Genomic DNA, 20719 nt, shown 5'->3' with positions numbered 1-20719 from the left:
TAAATCAAATAAATGATGACTAAATTGTGTTTTTAAAATTCAACCACAAAGGGCCATCTATGGTGAGATTGAGATATCCGTGTATTTTCAAACAGGTACATATAAATAGCTTAAAAGGGAGGGGTAGCTCGCCATCTGCTATAGTTTTAGGGCCAAGTATCAGAAATGGTCTTTACCCAGTCAGTGCTGAACAAGGAACCCCCCAAACTTAAGTATATTTGTAACGCGCGAGCCATGGACCCGTAGGCATCAGGGCGCAACAGACAGACATGACATAAACCGAGACCTATTCATTATCCACCTGATCTAAGAGATTCCCAATTGCTGATTAAAACAGCAGTGTTTTCAACTTCTTAAACAGATCTATGGAATTCTGGCATCTAAGATCCAGAGGCAAATTGTTCCAAGCCTTAGGAGCTGCAATATAAAAGGCCCCCTTTTCAGCCTTCACGCTCCTGCACCTGGGAAGCATCAGCTGTTCCTGGTTAATGGATCTGAGATTTCTCCTGTGTTTTATTCCCCGGTGAGATCTTGCAAGCAGAGGGGCATTAAGCCCGGTCTACATTTGAATGTAATAACTAATAGGCGGAAAAGAAGTTAGCTTCTACAGGCAGCCAGAGCAATGCTCGTTTTGTGGCAGAAACATGGTCTCTCCGGGCTAAACCCATGACCACACGCGCTGCCCCATTTTGAACCACCTGCAGCCTATTACAATCCGTTTTACTCAGCCCAGCAAGAAGGCTACAACAATAGTCTATCTTGGCTCATACTATTGCTCTTGCATTGATCCGAGTGATAAAAGGTCTGAGGTGGGCTAAGAGATTGATGTAATAGACTGACGCTGACACAAGGCTCCCAACATGTGCCTTCATATTGGGATGTTGATCAAATAGGATGCCTAAAGTTTTAACCTTCTTTTGAGGAGTTATCTTTATATCACCTATTTGAAAGTTCACATAGGATGGGCCAAGCTTTGATAAAATGCCATGGGAGCCAGGAGCCAACAACCAGCAACTCAGTCTTTTCTCTGTTCAGCACCAGATTGTTATGCACCATTCAGCTCTCTATGAGGACATAAATACTATTCAGCTTTCCTGCGTCATTTACATGTGTTCCAGAAATGGGGATGACACATTGTGTGTCATCTGCATAATTTGTGAACACCAGCCCCTCGTTTCAAGAGGGCAAAAAAGGATGCCATCAATATAATATATAAGCAGGTCGAGATACATGATCCCTGCGGCACACCAATTTTTTATGTTATAGGTCGAGCTACTGCCCCCTCATGATACACTCTGCTCTCACTGTTATTTAAGAATGAGGCTATCCAGTGAGCGGCGGTCAGTGAAAAATTTGCCACTTCCCCCAACCTGGTGACCATGATCCAAAGGTCCGCCAGGTCGAAGGCAGCCAACAAATCAATCAGCATGGATAATTTATTTGTATCCAAACTTTCCAAGAGCCTATACTTGAATTCAAGTAGTGCAGTCTCCGTTCCAAACCCCTGCCTAAACCCTGATTGGTGACAATTAAGAATGGGGAATTTCTTCAAATGATCTGCAATTTGTATGTACGTACAAGATCCAATATTTTTAACAAAAAAGTGTTGGTAATTTGCCTATAATTGAGCGGAGCATCAGTGGGTAAACCAGGTTTTTTTCAAAATGGGAGTAACCCATGCCTTTTTTTAGATCCAAGGGTACCTGACCTTAATAAGGGAGGTATTCCCAAACTTGCAAATGGCTTAAATCATGGGAGGACAAGTTTTCATTATAATGGCTGAGCACGTATCACCCTTACATTTTGTGACTGATTAGCGACCGTTATGGTAGAAAAATTTAATTGGAGTATTGATGAACATCTAGCATGAACATCTTATGTCACCTGAAGCAGTGGTTTGGTTTTCATTCTTTTAGGCTATGTCTGACCTTATACCGTTCAACTTTCCCTGCATGGCTTTCTAAATTTCCAAACACCATGTTGCATCCTTTACTAACAAACCAGAGTCGGGGGAGTCGTAGTTTCTTGTTCCTTCAGGATCCTAACGAGCTCTTCAACATTGGTGCGCTCAGTATTCTAGAGTTCAAGGAGTTTTTCTTTCCTGCCAATGCTCCTTGGGTTAGATTTCAGACACAAAACAGTTTCAGAGTAGAAGATGGAACAAGTTATTTACCTGTACTGTTCTCCAGCATGGGTCTGGCATGGATTCACATGCTGATGAATATTCCCCATCGTCAGACTGGGAATCCTCAGTAAAGAAAAAAATCAGTTTCCTGTCTGAACTGTCTTTCTCCTAACAACCAATCACTGGTCTCTGGGTCATACTGCACCCAGCCACTGACTGCCCTCTACCAAAGTCCCTCCTCTGGCAGCCATCTTCAGATTTGGTAACACGTAAAGTGGCAGTAGGACCAAGAGGAGGAGCCGCAGAGGGATAGGCAGGAGGGATCGCATGTGAATCCATGCCTGACCCATACTGGAGAACAACAGTACAGGTAAGTAACTTGTTCCTTCTCCAGCATGGGGTCTGGCATGAATTCACATGATCATTAATAAAGAATACATAGCAGTACACACATGCACAACCACGGGAGGTGGCAAGGCTCAACATTAAAGGCATGGTCCAGTAAAAATGTTTATTGTCCCTACGGATCGGCCATGTTTTTTTAAGCCTAAGTGGCTTGATTTTAGAAAACTTTCCTATGGACCTTACCCGAGTTTTCGTCCATTAAACGCATGCGAAAACAGGTACCAGGGAGCTGCCATTTTGTGATAATTCTATCACTTGCCTCATCGCCCTGGCTGACCTGCTTCTGCGGCACTAAATCAAATCCCCCGCCCCTGAGCCTGTCATCAGCAGACTCGTACCGCCCATTTCCCATCGCCAAAGCACGTCTCGTGTCAACAATCGCTGCGCCTCAGCCAATGACGTGTTGCCATGGAAATGGCAGGAGGCCTCTTTCCTCAATAAGTATAAACAGACCGTTTCCCAACACACAGCAGCAGATTTTCGATTCCATTCCTCTCTCTGTGTTACTTTGAGTATTCTGTGACTCGTTTCTGTGCTCTGGTCAGCTACCTTCGCCGCTTGTATCCCGTGTGAACACCTGTACCATCTCGGTAAATTATTTTACTTTGTTTACCACACAATGGCTACAATAATGCCCTACATGTATGAGCCCGAGTATACTGAGGAGGAACTACTGGAAAGGGAAGCTCGCGAAAACGATGGGGATTCGGACGGCAGTTGAGAGGACGATTCAACAGATGAAGAGCCTGGGCCTAGTCGCATGGACGGCATCTCCACCTGGTGCACATGCAATCGGTGCGAGCTAATGCCAACCGAGGACGAGAACTGCCGCTGCCGAGAAAACTCAGGATGCCTGGCCTAGATTTCGGAAGGCGAGCCACGACCGCAATGCATCACCGAGCTGCCAGACTTCAGGGCAGCCTGCCTCACACGGGCCGTGTTGAGAATAATGATGGTGCTTATGCACGAACTTCGCGCAACTGTTCGTCCTCGTAATCCGAGTAACGAGTAAGTATACTCTGCTTGTCATGCCACTCCTATTTCATGTTCTTCTACTATATCCAAAATTATATATTCATATCATAGTAACGCATGTAAGTCGTTCAATAGTGTGCATTGTCTAGATAGCATTTGTCCGTGCAGAAGGACATTAGTTACAAGAATTGTCATTGACAACAAACGTTTATTAAACTTCTCTTGGTCATTTAAAAACAGTTTCATTCCTTTTCACAGGTGGTACAGGCTGGTGGCCTATCGTTCCTTTACATGGTGGCTCCACGGGAGGCTTGGACACCGCGTTCGAAGAGTGATACCCGCCTGTGCCGTTCGTGCCATAAGAGAAACGTTCCCGAGTGACAGCGGTCAGTACAGGGGATTTTCTCTCGCTGTGCTGCAACCTGACCTGTATAATCTTTAAAGTCTTGTATTTTTGTGTCATGAAAATAAGATACAAAAGAAAACACCACATATATTTTAATAACGGTTGTTTCGATTTTTTAAATGAATCAAGTGCGTCTCCATTCAAGGATGGACATCAGACATCTGTGCTCCGAATGGGTGAAGGTCTGGTCGCTGTGAAGCAGGGTGGTCACTATCTATCTAAGCTAACATAACATTCTCGATAATGCATGCACTAAATAACACTTGTTCAAAGTCTTTCAGTAGGTTATGTCTCTATAAAGTCACACATATATCTATACTAACAATTACCATTGGATTATACAGGCCTAAGGTTAAGGGTCTTGACCACTATAATACAGTCTGTGCTCACAAGAATCCCTGGTATGTGGCATTTGTTATTGATAAGCAACAATATACTATCAAAGGCAGTTCGCACCCGTGGATGAGCGCTGGCATGTGGGGCTGTCTGGGGCGCGAACGGCCAAGGTGCCAAACAGCATGTACACTTCAAAAGGTATCCCACGCCCAGGGGCCATCGGTCACATAGCCTCCTCAGACCCCGTGTCTCCAACCAGGCCTCCCCTTGAAGCAGGCCGCCCCCCTAAGACCACGACATACATACGTCATTCATTCACAAACACACCCCTGTTTCTAATACTTTATAAACCACTTGATATGTCTCATCAGAACATCTTTGTGCTTTGCAAGTCAACTCCTGAACGTGCTACTTGGCAACCACTGAGATCTACGCTAATCTGCTAGTCGTCGTGCTATCCGTGAACTTCTGTGACCGCTTAGAGCAAACCCATCAGTGTGCTACCTGCGGCCACCCACCTATTCTCCTGCAACATACTGCTCTGCTTGCTGAATCCAACTGTTGGTCAAGGTAAGGCCATGTATCCTAGTCATATTTCGCAGATTTTTAAATTTCTATCTATTTGCGAGTAGAGTACACAATAGTGCTATGTTCATTGGTCTCATTGCTATTGACTTGAGTTTCCATTGCTATGCTATCAATAGATCTATTTATTTTCATCTATGTCTATTGTCATCGAATTGCATCCTTCGGGGGTCCAGTCTATAATGTAAGCATGTTTCCTTCTCGTGCAAGACAGAACATCCAAGGGACGAGTCACATGTTCAGATTTTAGTCACATCATTTATACATTTCTGAAACTTATGCAAATACTAAGCCGCACAATGAACTGGTATAGTTCCAGCGACCAAAACAAACCTTGCATTGATCATTGTATGATTAATTTACTTTTGTGTCAAATCTTTATTCATGAAGATTGTATAATAATGTCTTGGGTAACAAAGAAGCATAAACGGCGAACGACACGGAAATTGCTCGCAAACGCTATTCCCACTCTATTCGTCCACATTCCGCCACTGGTGAGTCAAGTGTCCGGATTTAGCTTCAGGCCTTGCAGTAGCGTGTAGGTAGCCGAATGGATTGATATTATAGGTGTTCTATCCCTTGTAATCATTTCGATAGTGATATGAGTGTATAGCTTTTTGAATAATGACATTTATCAATATATTCTTTTTCGATTTCATAACCCACAAACGAAATGTATATATATGGGAACAGGGAACTGTGCTGTATTGAGCATTTTTCAAGTATTCTGTCGCCTTACTTGGCTATTTTTAATATCGGCATTTCATTATCAATCATTAATTTACCTTTACAACTTCTTGACTATCCCTTGAATCTGAAGCAAGAACATTCTACATCCTTGACGTGGTCGCAGTTATCAGCCACTTCTAGCGCGTATCAGGTAATCTTACTAGGCTAATCCGCTACAGACTTGTTTTATGCATGTCAAGTAATAGTTTTATTCTATTGTGCAATTATTTTACCGAATGTTTGGTTAGTGCTTTCCAATTAATATACACCTTAGTTATCGTCCACTGGTGTTTGTTTTCGGTTATAATTAGTGTTATCCATACTAATGCAAGTACTGTCTTTCAGGGAGATGCTGAAGCGTCTGCCACATCTACAACATTTCTAGATGTTCTTCACCAGCAGGAGGTATGGATACTGACAGCTCCATCGAGCGTCATCATCAGAGCTGGAATTCTTGTCGTTTGATTGTTCTACACAATGTTTCATTTGTGGTTAGCCGTTGATATGTACCTGTGCTGTCGACCCCAGGTGTGTGTTGTTTTCACCATTATAACCCTCACTAATGCAAGCACTATGTTTCAGGCAGTTGATGGAGCATCAACCCCTGCACTTGATGCAGAGCCTGACATTCAAGTAATTCCAGGGGAAATGGAAGCGGGACCATGCGTATACGAATCGGCGCAACAGCTTTCGGAAGTGCGCACTACATTTGCAACATCCATAGATATTCTTCAGCAGCACGAGGTATGGATACTGACAGCTCCATCATGCGTGATCATATAACGTGATTCCATTTGCTATACTTTCTTCCCTATTAACGCAAGTGCTGTGTATCAGGGAGACAACGGAGCTTCCACTACAATCACAACATCCCATTTAGATGATGCAGATGTAAATAAATCGGAGAAATAACTCGATGAAATGTGATCATATTTAGATTTTCCTTGATTCTTTTAGACAATGCATCATTTGTGGTTATCTCTTTATATGTACCTGTGCCGTCGACCCCAAGTGTGCGTTATGTTTCCAATATTGAAAACCATACCAATGCAAGTACTGTGTTTCAGGGAGATGCTGATGCCTCCTCTCCAATACAACCATTCATGGCAGTCCATGCAGAGCCAGAGGTATGGATACTGACAGTTCCATCGAAATAGATCATCACAGGTCGAATACTTGTCGTTTGATTGTTGCACACAATGTTTAAATCGTGTTTGGCTATTGAGATGTACCTGTGTGTTCGTCCTCACGTGTGTTTTATGCTAACAATATTTTGATACATAGTAATGAAAGTACTATGTTTCAGGGAGACGATGGAGCCTCATTCCGTGCTGTCTATGCAGATACAGAAAATATAGTCGTTGCAGCGCAAGAGGAAGTGAGGACATGCGGAAACGAATCGGAGCTACAGCGTGCAGATGTTGCAGGTAGAGTCAAAAAAGTTGCAAAGAAAAAAAACAAAAAAAGGTTACAAACAGTTCATAACTTTAAAAAAATGTTTGTGCTGGGGACTATTTTATGTTTTTTTCCAGTCAATTGGACTACACTTTATCTTGTGTTTAAACTGAACATCCCTTTTCCAATCTCTCCTCTAGTTACCCGTGGGTGTCAGAACTATACATACACAGACAGTGAAGCGAATGAGAGATGTTGCTTGCCAGACCATGTACACTATGGAGGAACTATTAATTGAGGCAAGGTGTGTTCAGGCTCGAGATGCTCATGTCCAATGGCCAGAACATGAATTAACTGTGTTTGGAGAATACAGCAAAGTTGCATTGGACCATTGCTACAGTGCGACCGCACCACCACAAGAAGATGATATTGCATGTATTGAAGATAGCTCTGAAGTAGTTGCAGATCAATTCACACAATCTACACCCGCCAAAAAATTGCCACCCAAAAACATGTCAACATTGTTGTGTTCTCCCATCAATGTTGAGGTAGCAGATGTCGAAATGACAGAGAATGAACCAGCCGCAGCATCCATAGATGCATCAGAACCTGATAGCAGCAATATTACTTTCCAATGTGTTGAAATCTCCGCAACGTCACAGGCCGAAACAACGTTGACGCAGGATGACAGTCTAATGAAAGAGAGCAAATACATTGTATTCGACAGTTGTTTGATGGAAATTATAAGTATGCTGAAATGTGGGCATTCAGTTAGAGGGAAAGTATGTGGGAAGCCATTGATTAATGTAACTCATCAAATAAAAGGCAGTAACGTCAAAATAAATGCCGCCCGTCGATTAAATCATAGGTTCTCATCGTCTGCACAAACGATGCTGGGGAAAATGCCAGCAGGCAATCTACTGTGTGCAGCTGCATCACTTTTTAGTGGCTCCAGTTTTAGAAAGTTAGAGGCTTTCTTTCAGTTTGTGGGACTCCATTTCATTTCTAAATCGCTGTACTACATATACCAACTTGATTATCTGTTTCCGGCCATTAGTGATGCTTGGAAAATTGAACAATTGTCTCTAGCAAGTACATTCGAAGGGAAACGTTTCAGGCTAGCCGGCGATGGCCAGTGCGACAGCCCTGGATTTTCTGACAACTACTGCACCTACACTTTCAGGATATGGATAGTAAGAAAATTGTGAGTTCGGTGGTCGTGCAGGTAACACAATGTACATCCTCAGTGGCCATGGAGAAACTAGGATTTATAAAATCAGTGGAATATCTACAATCAAGGGGAATGCACATTGACCTCATAGCCACGGACAGACACGTTTCAATTGCCAAGACAATGAGAGAGCAGTTCCCACTTATTAATCATCAATTTGACATATGGCATCTTGCTAAATCAATCAGTAAGAAAATCTCGGCTGCCGGAAGAAAAAAAAGGTTTTGAAAGTATTTTGCAGTGGTCCCAGTCTATCACCAACCATCTTTGGTGGAGCTCAAACTGGTGAAGGGTCAGTGGAAATATTACTTGAAAAATGGCGGTCACAGATGCACCACTGTACCAACGTTCACCGCTGGTCAGAAAACCTACATTTCCACCAATGTGAACATAACCCTTTGTCCCCAGAGGAGGCAAGGAAGAAGAAGTGGTTGATTCCATCTTCACCGACACACAAAGCCATTGAGAAGATTGTTTTCGCCAAAACTCCATCAAGAGATTTGAGAGGACTGACAGAATTCTGTCACACAGGAGATTTGGAGGTGTTCCACAATATGTGCCTAAAGTACAGGCCAAAGCGCTTGCATTTTAGCTTTCGGGGCATGAAACATCGCACTCTACTAGCGATCTTGGCCCATAACAGCAATGTCGGACGTGAACAATCTAGGACTAGGGGTAAAGTAAGGATGCCTCGCTACACTAAGGTGTTTTCAAAACGAAGTAAGCAATGGGTGATCAAACCAGTCTATGATGAAATGCAGTTCTACTTTGTGAAAGGCCTTATTGTTGCTTTGTTAGAGAAGCACAGATATGGAATTTTGGACGTTTCTGTGCAGAGCAGTGATCCGTTGCAGGTTGTGAAGTACAAATCCCGGTTTAAATAATTGCAATACGATTGTCTTTTTGTAAATAAATGTTATTGTACAGTGTACCTGTAACCCTAACCCCTACCTTCACCATCATGGGTGGCGAACAGGTATTTGATCCCGTTCTGCTACTGTCATCGGTTTGAGACACCGGCAGACGGATTCTTCAATAGACACCTGCAGCTTCGTGTGAACAACTGGAGCACGTTAACCATATTATGGGACGATCGCCAAGGGCCCACATGCCCTTACACTGTACCGGTGGCTACAAGCAACATATCAACCTTTACGCTGGCCTAGTGCCTACTTGATGGAACAGCCTTGCGGTTCAACATGCAACAAAAGTGCCTCTTTGAATGAAAACCAACACCCTGTGTACCATAAAGGAACAGCGCGTGACTCAATATAAACTTAGACGGATTTGCGGATACAGATAAAAGAAAATAAATGGCTTTCGAGTTCAAATGGCAATTGCTGAATATTCTCTAAACATTTAATGTCAAATAAATGTACTTTACCAAATGTACCGTGTTGCTGTTTGATTTTAAAGTACAGTTTCATATTCCGAATTGTGGTGCGCTGTGTTGTGAGAGGGTCTTTGTTGGTTTCCGGGTCCTGTGCGGAGTCGGGTAGAAGACGACTGGGCGCGTTTGCCTACGCAGCACAGTAACGTCATGGAGAGAGGCGGGGAATATGAATGTTTTGATAATGTCAGGCTCATGGGCGGGGGAATTGATTTAGTGCCGCAGAAGCAGGTCAGCCAGGGTGATGCGGCAAGTGATAGGATTATCCCAAAATGGCGGCTCCCTGGTGCCTGTTTTCATGTGCGTTTAATGGAGGAAAACTCGGGTAAGGTCCATAGGAAAGTTTTCTAAAATCGAGCCACTTAGGCTTAAAAAAACATGGCCGACCCGTAGGGACAATGACAATTTTTACTGGACCATGCCCTTTAAGCATCTCTTTCCTCCTCACCAGGCTCACCTTCAAGCGAACAGGTTGCGCAGCACTGTTTGGCCGACTCTGGACTCCTCCCTGGAATCCCTGTCGACGCAGTAGAACTTTGTGATGGTGTGTTGACCTCCACGTAGCAGCCCTGCAGATGTCAAGAAGAGGCACACCAGACAGGAGCGGCGTACATGCAGCAATCGCTCTCGTAGAATGGGCTCCGACGGCCAGGCAATGGTCGGTGTGCCAACCAGTGTCAATGGGTGATGCAGCCAGAGAGCCACCTGGAAATGGAAGCCTTGGAGAGGGCCTTCCCATGATTCACAAGGCAAAAGTTCACAAAAAGTTGCGACGTCTTCCGGGGACTCTTTGTGAGGTCCAAATAGAACTTCAGCGCTCTAGCCACATCCAGCAAGTGCAAAGTCCTCTCGTCGGGATGAATACAGGTACCACTAAGGGCTGGTTTAGATGAAAGGGCGACGGCACCTTGGGCATGAACGACGGGTGCGTCCGCAGCACCACCCTCGTCTCGTGGAATGTCAAATAAGGTTTAAAAGAGAGGGCCTGGATCTCTCGCACTCGTCGTGTGGAGCTGATGGCCACAAGAAAAGCCGTTTCCATGACAAAAATTTCAGTGGCGCTGAATGTATAGGCTCGAACAGGGGACACATGAGCTTAGCAAGCACCACATTAAGCTCCCACGGGGCCTTCACCGGCAGGAACGAGCAAAATAGTCCTTTGACAAACTCCTTGACCAAATGAAGCAACCATAAGGATGATTGTGCAGGAGATCTGGTGTAGCGCGAAATAGCTGCAAGATGCACTTTGATGGAAGCATGGGCCAGTCCTGCCTTGGCCAGTGACTCGTAGAGGGTTGATCTTCTGGGTACGGCACCAAAAGGCGAACCTCTTCCACTTGTGCCCGCAGCATTTTGAGAGTAGATGCAGCTCTGGCCTTGGCGAGCACCTCCTTACAATCCGCGGGGAGATCGTAACCCCTAAACTCTAGTGCTGCAGGAGCCAGGCCTTCAGGTTCAGCGATCTTGGGTCGTGGTGCAGAATCACACCTCCTTCCCTGGCGAGAAGATCTGCGACTGCCAGAAGCTTGACTGGAGGGCACGCTGACATGTCCAGAAGGTCCGGGTACCAGATCGGTCTCGGCCACCCCGGTGCGACAAGGATCATCCTCCACCGGAACCGTCTGAGTTGATTGACTAGTCAAAGCAGCAACGGCAACAGAGGGAACGCATACAGAAACAGGCTGTCCCAGGGCAAAGAGAATGTGTTGCCCATGCTCCCCGGCTGGGGAAACCTGCAGGCGAACCTCCGGCACTTGGTCGCTGTTGCAAATAGATCAATCTGGGGATTGCCCCATCTGCGGAACAGGTGATCCACTTTGTCTTGCTGAAGTTCCCACTCGTGGCAAGAGCGTAGCACCCTGCTGAGAGAGTCGGCGATTGTGTTCTTCACTCCTGCTAGATGAAATGGGATGAGGAACAACCCCTGGGCTACGGCCCAGTGCCAAAAAAGTCCTGCGCCTCTTTGGAGAGCGCCGGGGATCTAGTTCCCCCTTGCTTCCGGGTGTAGAACATCGTGGCGGTGTTGTCCATGAAGACCTGTGCCACCGTGCCCTTGAGGGACGGAAGGAAGAACCCGAGGGCCCAAAACACTGCCCGCAGCTCCAACACGATGTGCAAAGACTTTTCCTCTGGTAGCCACAGGCCTCTTGCATGAAGACTTCCGGAGTGTGCTCCCCATCCTTCCAGGGAGGCATTCGTCGTGACAGGCTCCTGATGAGGTGGGCTCTGGAAATCCGTGAACGCAGACAGATGTGCGCGCAGTCCCCACTACTGTATCGCTCGACTGAAACTGTCGAGTGTGATCCTGTCCTCGAAACTTCCTGCCACTTGTATCCAACGGGCATCTAGGAACTCCTACAGCGGACCCGTAGCCTGCGCAGCCGAATAAGGTATATGCATGATGACATCATGCCGAGTAGGGACTTGATGGACCTCACCCTTGCGACCTTCACGGCCAACAGCCGTTGTACCTTGCCCAGGATGGCCACAATCCTCTCCTCCGATGGAGATGCTAGGCACGACACTGTCAAGTCGGGCTCCCAGAAACAGTGCGTCCTGCGATGGAGTTAAGCAGGACTTTGCTAAGTTTATCGAGAACCCCAGGACAGGGGTTGGACTGTCTTCGTCGTGTGGTCGACGGCGATGTCCTTTGAGTTCGCCCAGATGAGCCAGTCGTCCAGGTACAGGTGGATCCGTCGTAGACGCAGCTGCGCCGCCACCGGGGCCAGGCACTTGAACACTTGTGGCGCTGACTTCAACCCGAAGGGAAGGGCCTTGAACTGGTAATGTTGTCCTTGAACCACGAAGCATAGGTACTTGCGGTGTCCTTTGTGTATGGGGATGTGAAAGTAGGCATCTTCCAAGTTTAGAGACAATAGAAAATCCCTCTCGTCCAGCTGCTGAAGAGTCACTATCCGAAACTTTTGGGACTTGATATACTTGTTCAGACGGCGGAGGTCCAGAATGGGCCTCCAACCGCCGGTCTTCTTTTTGAAGAGGAAATAACGAGAGTACACTCCGGAGCCTCTTTGGTACGAGCTCGATCTCCCCCCCCTTTTTTTTTTAACATGGCCCGTACCTCCAGCAGCAGCTGAGGAATGTGGTTTTCCTGACAAGCCACTGATGGTATTCGTGAACACTTCCGTTGCAACTCTAGGGTGTGTCCATGGGTGAGAGTGTCCAGCACCCAACAGTCGGTGGAGATGGTCTTCCACACGCTGATTAATTTTACCAGCCGACCTCCCACCGGGGTGCATGGGTGGGGGCCCGACTCCACGGCCAGTTCAATTTTATTTCGCTGTCGAAGCGCCGCCTTGGTGGCCTTGGCGACAATGACTTCCACCTCCAGACTTGGCACGACCCCTGTAGGTCTCTTGGGCCAATGAGCAGAAGGGCTGACTGTAGGACGAGGCACCTCCTCCAAATCCTTTAGAGGAACTTTGGGGTTTCCCTCTCACTGTCCGCTTTGATGGCCTGGAGAGACTCGTCCACAGTCTTTCCAAACAAATTGTCCCTGTCGAAGGGCATGTCCAACACCTTTGACTGAACATCCTGGTGGAAATTTGTGGCCCTCAGCCAGCCTCACCAACGGAGGCAAACGCTGTTGCCCATTTGGCCAAATCCTTTGTTGGCAATGTCCGTGGCCACTGATGGCGTGGTCCGAAGCCACCTCGCCTTCCTGTAGAATCTCCAACACCTCAGCCCTCTTGTCATTGGGAAGGAAGTCCAGGAGGGGGGGCCATCATGAACCAAAGTTCCCTGTCGTAACGCGCCACCATGACGAGGGCGTTAGCGGCCTTGATGGTAGTCAGTGCCGACATGATCACTCTTTGCCCCATGGCATCCACCTTCTTCCCATCACCGTCCATCCACGGGGAGAGGGTGCTGACGAGAATGAGCACGAAGACGACTTCTTGGCTGCTGGCGAAACCTGGAGACAGCTGGGACCGTAAACACTTGGGCGCAGAGTCCAGCACTCTGTATTTCTTCTCGTAGCGATCCTTCTCCAGAGCCGATGAAGGGTTCTTCATGAGGGACAACCCCTCATCCCAAATGTCATCCAATAGCGGGATCGAAAGCACGGTGTTCCTCTTCGCCTCCCGGAGCTGGTAAAGGAAACCCTCTTCTCCACCAGGACGAGCTGGAACAGCTCAGAGTCCCTGGAGATCATGCCGTGGAACAAGCCAATCTCGTCGGGCGGTGAAGATCTGGCCGGCGGAGACGAGAGATGCCCCAGGCCACCATCGTCCGTGCCAGTCGTCGCTATGTCCGGTTCTGTGTCATCCCTTGGGGGGGGGGGGGGGTGAGGGGGACGGAGAGGGAGGTGAGGGGTGAAAGGGCGGTGAACTCTCCTCCTCTTGGATGGTGTTTCCTCCGATGGCTCCCGGCGCTGCGGCGCAAGAGCCATCCTTGTCTGGATTTCCAAGCACAGGGTATGCAGAGCCGTTAGAATGTCCACTGAGACATCCCCAGGAGGCTGCTGCGGTGGAGGCCAAGGGAACCAGGCCATTTGCGGCTTAGGTTGTTCTGCTCCGTCATCACCACCCTGTTGCTCCTCTGTCTCCTTGTCACCTTCGTTGTCACCTTCGTCGGGATCCTTCCCGTAGGGCCTGCTCCCGGATGCATCTTCCCTCCTGGAGGACCGGGAGGTCAGAGAGCTCTTCCTCTGAGGAAATGTCCGTGACCTGGAGGACTACCGTGCCCCCCCACCTTCTCTTTGCGACTAAGGAAGACTGTTTCGGTGAAATGATGGGCATCATCTTCTCCGGAGTCTTTTCGATGGGCTGGAAAGAAGACTCCCTCCTAGCAGGCAGGGATACGCTCACCTTCGGGCCGTCCCCTGCGAATCGGCCCGACGGCCTTCGCAAGGGACACCTCTACTACTTCAATGGAAGTATGGGCCTTCAGCTGATGCACCTGGGCCTTCAAGGTCTTGGTCGAGTCTGCGGCCTTCACCTTAGGGGGAGGGTCGGGCCCTGCCCCCCCCCCCCGGCCTTCTCAGTCAGGCCGGTCTGGGTCTTCTCCAAAAACTTGACTTCAGACTACCTCGTCTTTGAAGAACCCGAGAGTTGGCTCGTGGTCGAAGGCGCTGGAGACGCTAAACTTGCCCTGGTCGCTGAGGAGCCCGTTGTAATGGCTCTCCCGGAGGCAGTGGACTTGCGGTGCTTAGCCTTATGTTGGGCACCCGCGGGAGGGGCACCCTCAAATGTCTTAGAAGACCACTCAGCTTTCTTCTAGGCAGGGGAGGCATGCTGCCAGGACACACCCAGAGCAGGGGGCCTTGGCCTGCAGCCACTTGCGTTGGTTGGTCTGTGCGCGCTGCACCATCTCCCGACAAGCCACGCAGTCCTCCACATGCGTCTGGTCCGAATGCAGGCAGTAGAGGCACAGGGAATGTCCATCGTCCGAAAAGACCTTCCGTAGGTTGCAGCCGGGACAAACCTTTGAGAGGCGCGGAGTCCTCTTCCTCCGCCATGTCCATGCGGTGTAGGCCTCGAAGAAACTTCTGGAATCCTCCAAGAAGAAACTCAACGAAAATTCGGCCTTGAGGGGCGCTGAAGAATCTGAAAACGGGTCCCCGTTAATCGGAAGGTTTATCGAAGGAGCTCGAGGCTCGATTGACCGAATGAAATAGAGCAAAACTCTTAGGGGAAAATAAATAAAATCGCAAAACGCACGAGGACTACCAACACTTGCAGGTGTGGTAAAAATCTGAAGATGGCTGCCAGAGAAGGGGCTTGGGTAGAGGGCAGTCATTGGCTTGGGGGAAGTATGTCCCAGAGACCAGTAATTGGTTGTTAGGAGAAAGATAGTTTCAGTTTCACTTCTGAACTGATTTTTTTTCTTTACTGAGGATTCCCAGCCTGATGGGGAAAATTCATGAGCATGTGAATCCATGCCAGACCCCATGCTGGAGAATTTAGTTTTTTCCAGTTTGGAGAAAACCATGATTTGTTTTGCTTCCCTTCCTTAACCTTTCTCTGAGTTTGCGATGTTATCCATATTTGATATAAGAGATTTCGACATCTCCTCAGGAGATTTTTGAGAGATTAAATTAATCATTGGGCACAACAGGGGTTCGATTAATTCCCATGTAAGCATTTTAAGGTTTCTCTCTAGAGCCCCTTGGAGTCCTCCCCCCTTCATTTCATGCAGAAAATCAGCCTGTATTGTAAAGTGTACAAAGTAATGATCCGACCACGGACAGGGCGATACTTTAATATCCTTAGAGATCACCTTAAGGGTCGAAACCCAATCTAAGGTATGCCCCGGGAATGGGTTGGCATGCAGATCTTTTGCTCAAACCCAAGGTTAGACAAAGCCAACTCCAATTCGGAGGCAAGATTGTCTTCCTTGTGCCCCAACCAATAATTAAGATCACCCAATAGTAAAAGACTTGTATTGGGTTTCAGGAGGCAGAGCAGATAGTAAAACAGGGCAGTAATAAAGTTGTCTATCAGACGGTCTATACATTAGGACATTCACGGTCCATTCAGCATTAAGGCCGATTTTCACATGTAGAGACTATCCCATCCATGATTTGGCCACCGATTTCCCAGATGGTAAGCAAAGATTTAAAAATCAGCGCCTAACCCCCAACCCCCTCTTCCATCCTCCACATCTTGCCACAGCATACCATAACCTTCCGGTATAGCTAGGTTAAGGGAAGGGCCTGCTGCACTATGGCCCCACGTTTCTGTTATAGCGCACAAATCGATGTTTTTTTCTTCTATATAAGTGGCTACCTCCACTGCAAGTTTCACTTAAGACCGAGAACAACATGGCCTAACCCCTGCGGGGCGTAGGAGCCTAAGGGACAGGATTTGCAGCCTCTTGTTGAAAATGTGCTCGGCTGCTGCACTGCAATAAACACTGACTTCACTGTGACCTATGATGCCTGAACTTTCTGGAGGGAGTCATCAGCCTTTGCCCAAACGGGGTTCAGCCATCAAAGGACCGGTCCAAAGTTTAGCCTGGGCATCATGCGCAGAGCCAGCCCTCATCCAATAGTGGCACCTGAGCACTGCACTTGTGGCCATGAACCTGCCTCCGCAGTCAGCAGTGTCCAGTCCTGATTGTGAAATCTGGCGGGAGGCTTCCCTGCCATCAGCCACCATAGCCCGAAAGATACTTTAGCCAAGGTACAAGAAGCATTTACTGCTGCTGCCAAAATCTCGATGCTCGAAGGGAGAGTCCGGGATGGAGGGGGAAGCTCTTCCCTTTTCTTGGTCAGGTACTTAGGCATGTGGGAGTGGTCCACAGCGGGCACCCTGCTGGTTGCTGAAGATGCAGTGGGGCGTGAAGCCAAAGTCAACTGTGCCGTTGCTGGAGGTGCCAAAGTGAAAGGACACCGTTGTCGGAGCCACAGATGCCTTGGAGATGTCAAGCATATATTGGTGAAATCATTCCCATTCCTCTGGGGTGGAGGATTGCGTAGGAAAATGTACCTTTGTTCTCGGAGAACCGGTGTATCTTTTTCGTGGCGTCTATGTATACGATTTCTTTCAGCCGTCACCATAGGGCGAGTGTATTCCCCTTAGCCCCCCCGGCGACTGAAAGGTTTACAAAGAACAGCTGTGCTGTGGATAGGATATCAGATCACTGATGAGCAATCTGTGGGAGGAATCCATTAGACGTGTGTGACAGTATGAATCTTGTGAGGTCAGCGATTTATCTGATTAGGGTGTCTATTTAATTGGCTGCTTTTTTGTAGCAAACTTTGGCAATCAGCTATTGCTTCTTTATGAGAAAAGGTTGACTAGAGTGAGGTGGCATCCAACGTTGGTAGGGGATGCATTATGTGATTCACAATATGTCTGGATATCTTGCATAGGAAATGCATTGGGTTCTGTTATTGGTAGCAAACTGGACACCAACCTTTTTGAGTACTCTAGTGCACACCATTCTTTTCAATCTCAACTGCACATAAGGCAGTTCTAAGATGTGTAAACATTTCAGTAAGCTAAAGTTACCTTGATGGTTACTCTCCTACTTCTAGTCTTGCTATATGGTAAACTCTTGAGTACCTGGTTCTTCATTTTACTGGGATGGAAGTTGCTTATGTATCTATAAAATGCCAAAGTGATGCACAGTGGATATTGCACGTGTACCCTAAGGAAATTATAGAAAAGCCCCTCCTGCTTGTAAATGGAACAGAGAAGAGTGATGGCTGCAAGGTTCTGAATGAATTTAAAAAAACAAAAAAACTGGCAAAGCTCTAGTAGCCAGCAGACCAATTTCACCCAGCTACGCAATAATAGGGGGCAGAATACCTTATGCAGATCAGGCTTGCTCCTACCCCAAAAGGGAAGTCCAGCCAGAACAGCTTGCAAGTCAAACTCTAACCTTTTCAAACTCTAACCTTAGTTTCCTTTATGGGCCACTCAATTTAACATAACCAGTCAATGATGAACAGGGATGGAGTGTGAATGTTGCCAATATGAAATCGCATACGGCTTCGAGGCAATGCCATTTAAATGTTTTACTTCCATGTACAACTATACTATAGTGCATTGTCATCTCATGTTATCCCATGGAAAAGAGAACAGAGACCACACCAGAAATTCAAGCATCAACTCTGAACACGACTTGGATAAATTGAGCAATGCTTCAGGAAGATCAGCTAAAATCTCTGCACAGATGTACAAAAACATGTAGGTTAGCTGAGAAAAAGACTGATCTTGCTTTAGTAGCTTTCAATGTGGCCATGTGCACTTTCTGTAAGAACAAGGTTACAAAAGGTCCTGTTACACAAGGCCTACAAACGATATTTAGAATCTCTATTTGCGATACACAATGGCCAAAGGGAAAAGAATGAAACAATTCTAGATTTTGGTATGCCAGTACATATGAAATTAACCCTGAGCCTACCTTTTTATTAGTATAAATCAGTTCCAATGGTCAGAGGAAAAAGCCTCCTTACAACTTAAAGACTTTAGTTGTGATGTTCGCTACCAAAGAGTCTTCTATGAGAACAAACTGATGGTTTCACAATTGCAAGGTTATTCATTTTGTCAGAGTAGTACAGTTCAGATGTTCCATATGCAGCTCCATACTCTGTTCCAAAAGGCCTAGGAAATTCTTTAAAACTTCCCCCCTAGACCTGCAGGTTGAGTTCCTTAGTTTATATACTCCACTTAAGAGGAATACATTCTCCCCATGGCGACGGCTGAAACAAATAGTATATACAGATGCCACGAAAAAAAAGATCCACCAGTTCTCCAAAACCAAAAAAGGTATCTCTTCCTACCAAATCCTCCACCCCAAAGGCCAGCCATGCACAGTGTAAAATATTTGCCATTTACTGCAAACAAAGGTTGTTTTCAGTAAGTGTGAAATACATGGTTCAAACATCCTCATACTCACCAGCTTGCTCGAGTACCCTGCAAATGGTGGTCTCCCTTCATAAAATGCCCTCACCAATGTGATTGGGCTAGTATAATGTATTCAATGACATCTTTGAGGAGCCAGATTGCAGAAACTTTGCACCGGTGCAAGTGCTGTTGCATGGTATAAGCACCAGAGCAAAAATTGCCCTAGTGCAAAAAATGATATATTTGCAAGGTTGTCAGGGTCAACTGCTGAGTCTTAGAAAGCAATTGTATTGCACTCAAACAAAGGCCGTGACCAACTACGGGGTGGGACTGCGGGGGATTGAAAATACATTGGCTATTTAATTCCGAGAAGAACTTCTAGAAAAAACTATTGGGCCTTCCAAGTTCGGCCCCCAATTATGCTGTGCACGTAGAACTGGGTATAACCCACATTGGCGACAACTGGTACCAAGCACATTTTCTGCACTGGTTGGGGATATGGTCAAATTTGAGAGCTACTCACACAATATCATTAGAACTGTTGCGGGGCTCCACTGGCCAAAAAATACCATGGCTGAAACATATTTAATTGTGTGTCCCAGGTGAAAGCCCCATCTTTACAACGCCCGGCTCAAATCTTAATAGTAGAGAGGAATGCATATAAGAGGGCCTTCTGTTCGCTTACCAGAATTAAACACAAATCTATTGGCCACGCTCTTGAGTCCAACAGGCAACATTCGTCCATCACGAAATAGGATGCCATTAAGCCATATTTGACACAGCAATAAACCGGCTGATCGATGGGCACTCACTAGGGCGCACTTTAACATATTGATATTAAGGGATATCATGAAAAAACAGCAGGAGCAGAACCTGGCCTTTTTACACTTTGTCTTGCTTTGTCCACGTTATGTTATTAGGAATCAGCCCACTCTTGAGAGCACATTTTACTCAGTGTTGCCCAGCACTTCTGTTTCTGCTGCGTGCCGAACCACTTATCGTTGCCTGGTACCCATTTGAAGAAGGCATGGAATAGACAGAAGTGCATTGTGGACGCCCTAAAACAAGTTGCTCCATCTTAAAAGCTAATGTTCCCCCTTCTACCTTGTTGTAAGACTTCATACCACTGTTCGTTTGAGTTCTTGCAAATTGTATTTTATCAGCATGGACTGTATTTTTAATTCTGCTTTTTTATGATTGATTATGCAAACTGTATTTTCACAATGGACTGTGGATATTTGTATATGATTACTGGGTTATGGACTTTTTGATCCGAATAAACATTTGAATTGGATATATTTTCAATGCATTTTTGCACTTGGCATGGTTCAAAGGTTTTCCAATATGGCCCAGTGTTTCTAGGAATAGGGCAAACTTCTCCCTAGTGCTAATATCGTGGTAACGTGCACTGGTGCAAACTATCTAATTTGGCCCTTGGTGCCATTTTTGTAAGAGCAAAATATCTGGTCAAAGACTGTCCGTTAACTTTCAATTTAGGTTTGTGATAAATCACTTGTACAAATTACACAAAGAGCAACGCTAGGGACACTTACTATTGTGGCAACAGTCACATGGAACAGAAAACTATTGCAGCCACTTCTGGACAACCATAAGGTGAGACCCCTTCATCTACTGGTTTTGAGGCAGCCAGGATGTTTAAGAGAACACAGCTAGCAAAAGCATGAACAACCAGGTGGATTTTACGGAACCCGTTAACCAAACAGCTCACTGAACTGGAAGCATCTGAGAAACGAGATCTGTGGCATCAGAGCCACTTAATGTTGGATACAAAGGTCTTGAATTCTAGAGCAGAGCGGACAACAATTGG

General features: G+C 46.5%; 1 protein-coding gene across 6 annotated transcripts in view; it reads right to left on the bottom strand.

Moving 5' to 3' along the window:
• The window catches only part of ADD3 (adducin 3), a 1740558-nt gene that overhangs the window by 59744 nt on the left and 1660095 nt on the right, over positions 1-20719 (bottom strand). The gene's annotated exons all lie outside the window — the stretch shown is intronic.

This window comes from Ambystoma mexicanum, chromosome 8, assembly GCF_040938575.1.
Source record: "Ambystoma mexicanum isolate Mex_15411 chromosome 8, UKY_AmexF1_1, whole genome shotgun sequence".
NCBI classification, from domain to species: Eukaryota; Metazoa; Chordata; class Amphibia; order Caudata; family Ambystomatidae; genus Ambystoma; species Ambystoma mexicanum.
Note: the sequence above shows the minus strand (reverse complement) of the source record. Positions and strands in the feature narration are given on the sequence as shown.